Genomic DNA, 5,000 nt, shown 5'->3' with positions numbered 1-5,000 from the left:
CATTTATTGGAAATTTATTTATCTTACTATGACATTTATATAATTTATATAATTTAAATTATAGTAATTATTATAATTACGAAATTGTTAAACGTTGATAATTTTTAAAGTATATTCGTACACATATGTATGTGTGTATATATATATATATATAAAACACACTGAGTATTTTTTGGAAATTTATAACATATATTTTTAATAACACATATATATATATATATATTTTTTTTTTAGAAATTTATAACATATAAAACTAGTTGAAAGGTTAGACAAGTTCTTTTTTTCTGAGCACAGTCATGTTTTTTTTTTTATTCTCTCTTGATATTTTTACATATTTTGACGTGCATAAACACCCACATTCATCCATCCATACATACATACATACATACATACATACATACATACATACATACATACGCAAATAACGATGAGAAAATTTTATACGATTATAAAGCGTATCTGAGAGTAACGTGCGTCAAGAGAAATTCGAGTTTATAGTGAATATATATATTTATATATATATATATATATATATATATATATAGAGAGAGAGAGAGAGAGAGAGAGAAAGAGAGAGGGAAAGAGACAGATAGAGATAGAAAGAGAAAGAGAATGTAAAAACACGTGCGTTAGAGAAGGAGAGAAGATACAGGAATATAAAGGTGGATGAGAAATTCGATTCGAATGGGGACGCGGATGGCCGAGCGTGCAATAGCAGAAACAATCGAATCATCGATTCACGGGAATCGAATCGACGATCACCCATTTATGCATTATTATCCATTATTATCCGTGCGTTCTGCGGACCACATGCGGAAAGAGAGAACCCCAACGAGAGAGAAAGAGAGATCCCAAAGCCTCTGGTTACATGCACTCTTCTATCCTCTTCTCTAAACAAACGTAATACAAATCATAAATGAGATGAAAACCCTATATATATGTATATATATTATATATATATATATATATATATATATATATATATATGTATGGTGTGTGTGTGTGTGTGTAGTAAATGTAACTTTTGAAAATCGAAAATACATTTCAATTGTTACGTTAACAATTCCGATCAAATAATAATGCTTCACTTACGAGATTATTTTTTACATTTAAAAATATATAACCTATGTATTACGAGACGATTAAAAGGGGGTTTTCGTTTTTTTTTTTTTTCTTTTTTTTTTTGTTTGTTTCATATGAATGAAAATTAAAAGATTTTCTGAAAGATCTGATAATGACATCGTTTATTTTAATGACTAATTTATTTCTTTTTTTTTTTTTCTTTTTTTTTTTCTATTTCTTTTTCTTTTATTTTCTTTTCTTCTTACGTATACCCATACACATACATATATAAATGTATAATCTTGATAACAATTATTATATACATTTTTATATATATATATATATATATATATATATCTCGTCGATATTCAAAGAAGATTAGATATATACAGGTGTTCTATTTCACACGATTCACTTTACATAAGCGTGCTAAACGCATATACACATCTAACTCGTCTTTTCTTGCCTCTCGTTTGTACATTGCGCGAGCTCTTCCATTATCTCGCACGAGTTTCCGTTTATCTGGATTAATACCACTCACATTCTCTCTCTGTCTCTCTCTCTCTCTCTCTCTCTCTCTCTCTTTTTCTCTCTTTTTCTCTCTCTCTCTCTCTTTTTCTCTCTCTCTCTCTCTCTCTCTCTGTCTGTCTGTCTCTGTCTCTTTTATTCTATATATCTATCTATCTGTCTATCTATTTCTATAACAATTGCTGCTGTATTGAAATATACAATAAATACATATAAAACTAAAATACATATACACTAGGATATATGAGTATTAAATAGATAGATAGATAGATAGGGAGAAAGAGATCAATGTTGCAAAGTCGATAAATAATATCGATAATAATAATAATAATAATAATAATAACAATAATAATCCGGTCGAAGATCACTTTTAGGGTTTTACGTTATTCATTGTTAATCATTTAGAGAATATAATCGTATGGATGTTATTGTGGCTTATTTAAGTACATTTTGAGAATAATTTGAGAGTAAATAAGTGTAATTTATATATATATATATATATATATGTATGTATGTATGTATGTATGTGTGTATGTATAAGTAAACAAGAACATAAATTTGTTCCATGTAAAATGAACGTAGTCAAAGATAAAAGCGACCGACTAGATGTAATAGTTTCCGACACCTTGGACCTAGGCGACAACAATAACACGAAAATATATTGTCGTAGATTAAATGTGACGTGTAAACATGATTTTCGTGTCTTTTAAAGGATGATGTAAAAAAGAAAAGAGTGGGAACGCAGGTAAAAGGGAACGAAGAAAGGATGGAGGAAGAAGGGATGATTATTGGACGATGGCTAGCAGCATTCTGCTTATGTATCTAAAGAGGAAAAGTAGATGATGTAAAAACTGTCGGTCTTTGTCCTCGAGTATGTACGATAAAAGGTTTTCCCTCTCTCTCTCTCTCTCTCTCTCTCTCTCTCTCTCTCTCTCTCTCTCTCTCTCTCTCTCTCTCTCTCTCTCTCTCTGTCTTTTTTATTCTCTTATTTCTTTTTTATTTTTTTATTTTTTTTTTTTTGTACATAAATAAGACTCGTTTGTAATAACGAAGAGTTTTAAAACGTGTCGACATTTTTCTTTTTTTTTTTCTACCCCCCTTTTTTCCTCTTTTTTTTTTTTTTTTTTTTTTTTAGATTCGTAATAGACTTACTTCGGAGATTAGAAACGAACGTATGCATTATTGTTTGTAGATGAATAAGAAAAAAGAAAAAGAGAGAGAGAGAGAAAACGGAAAGAGAACGAGGGCAGATAGAGAGAGAGAGAGAGAGGGAGAGTGATAGTGTGTAAGTCGATTCTATTCGATTTCAATTCCCAAGGTACTCACGGAGAATGAAAAACGTTACTTCGTGAGAAGATTAAATTGGAAGAAATTCATCTTACGTGTTCCATAATCCATTGGAACACGTTGCCGAGTAACTTCGGCAAATCCATGAAACGAAGGATTTGTCTCGTTTCTTCTTTTATTTCTATCTTATCACGTTCTCGATCATTCTTTAATTCTTTCCTTCTTTCCTTTTCTTTTTTCTTTTTTCTTTTTTCTGTTTCACCCCCTTTTTTTTTTTTTTTTTTTTCTTGATAAAAAGAAACATCAGTATACATATATATATATATATATTTATTTATTTAAATACATACATACATAATTTCTTCCATAAATATACATTCACCGAAAAATAGAGAAAGAGGGAGAAGAGAAAGAGAGAGAGAGAGAGAGAGAGAGAAATTCAATTGAATCCAATTGAAAATCGAACCTAGTAGTTCTCTTCTCGTTCTTGCATTTGCACACAGGTGTATTTATGTGGTCATAGTAATCATACGGTTCGTACGCAGAGTATATTTCTGGCGTTTATGCGTACGTAATTTGCGTGAGAGAGTCGTATTTGTATGAGGGTGAGTAAGAGAGTAAAGGGGGAGGAAGGGGGAAATGGGAAAGGGGAAACGGTAGAAACAAATCTCTCTTGGTCTCTCTCTCTCTCTCTCTCTCTCTCTCTCTCTCTCGAGCTGTAGTGGCAAACGGGTGCATCGATGCATTATTTTAATCCCAGAGGTATGAGCTGCACGAACAAAGCACACTCGTATTATCATACCTGTTGTACGTTCAGATACAATGATTGTGTGGATGCTTTTCAAGCGTTATACATATATATATATACATATATACATACATACATATATATTTACATACATATATATAAATAAATATATATATATATTTAGCGAGAGAGAATTAAATGCATTCGTTCAATCGTTTGTGAGAATAACATGCAGCGCGATCGCGACGTTCGCATTTAATGTCAAAAAGTGCCAGAATAGAAAATTCATTTGCCACGTAGCAGTACGGACGCATGCAATTAACTTAGTTAATTGACTTGGATGGATGAAAGAAAGGGATGGAGGAGAATTGGTAATAAGGGATGATAGTATACATCGATCCTTGAGAAGGAAAGCAAAACGGTAATCACACTTCTTTTTCAATTTATTTATTTATTTATTTATTTACTTTCTTTTTTTTTCCTTTATCTTCAAGATTTTATTTTCTCCCTTTTCTTTCGTTTTTTCTTTTCTTTTCTTTTTTTTCTATTTTTCTTTTTTTTCCCCTTTCTTCTCTATTTTTTTTATTTTTTATTTTTCAAAGAACCTACGCGTTATTCAAACTATTAAACGAGCTCGTTTAAATCTCTCTCTCCTATCTACGTGGCATCGAGTTTAACCCCCAGCCTCCTTTCCAACCCCCCCGCCCCTCGTCCTTCCTAACAGACAATTTTCAGAGAAAGAGAGAGAGAGAGAGAGAGAGAGAGAGAGAGAGAGAGAGAGAGAGAGAGAGAGGAGTCAGAGAGAACCATTCGATTTCTAGGGGCCTGATTCAACCCTCCTCCCTCCTTCTCCCATCCTTTCTCCCCTCATCTACCCATCCCCAAAGCTTTTTCTTTCTCTATCAACACAATCAACCCCTCGTCGTCTTTCTCTTTGACCACGCGTGCTGCTGGTACTGGTACTGGTACTGGTACTGGTACTGGTACTGGTACTGGTGGTGCTTGTACGGGGTAGTTGCTGTTCCTGCTTCTGGTTTTCTATTTCGTTATCGACGTCCCGTTTTATCGAGCGTGTAAACTTCGTTTACGTCACTCTCGAGGATTTTTCGTAAGGGTAACGGAAACGATATATGCCCTTTACCCGTTGTCGAGTACAGATACCCACCCACCCTCTCTTTCTCTCATTCCTTCCTATCGTCTCTATCATCCTTTTTCTTTTTTCTTTTTTTGCCTTTCTTTCTTTTCCTTCTTTCATTCTTATTTTATTTATTTGTTTAGTTTTCTCTCTTCCTCTCTTCTCTTTTTTTTTTTCCTTCCTTTTTTTTCTTTTTCTTTTTCTTTTTCTTTGCCATCAGATCTAATCTTACACCTAGAG

General features: G+C 32.6%; 1 protein-coding gene across 15 annotated transcripts in view; it reads left to right on the top strand.

Annotated features, from left to right (window-relative positions):
- heph (polypyrimidine tract-binding protein 1 heph) overlaps positions 1-5,000 on the top strand; it is a 442,781-nt gene that overhangs the window by 342,976 nt on the left and 94,805 nt on the right. The gene's annotated exons all lie outside the window — the stretch shown is intronic.

Source organism: Vespa mandarinia, chromosome 12 (assembly GCF_050613455.1).
Source record: "Vespa mandarinia isolate Hongniang chromosome 12, ASM5061345v1, whole genome shotgun sequence".
NCBI classification, from domain to species: Eukaryota; Metazoa; Arthropoda; class Insecta; order Hymenoptera; family Vespidae; genus Vespa; species Vespa mandarinia.
Note: the sequence above shows the minus strand (reverse complement) of the source record. Positions and strands in the feature narration are given on the sequence as shown.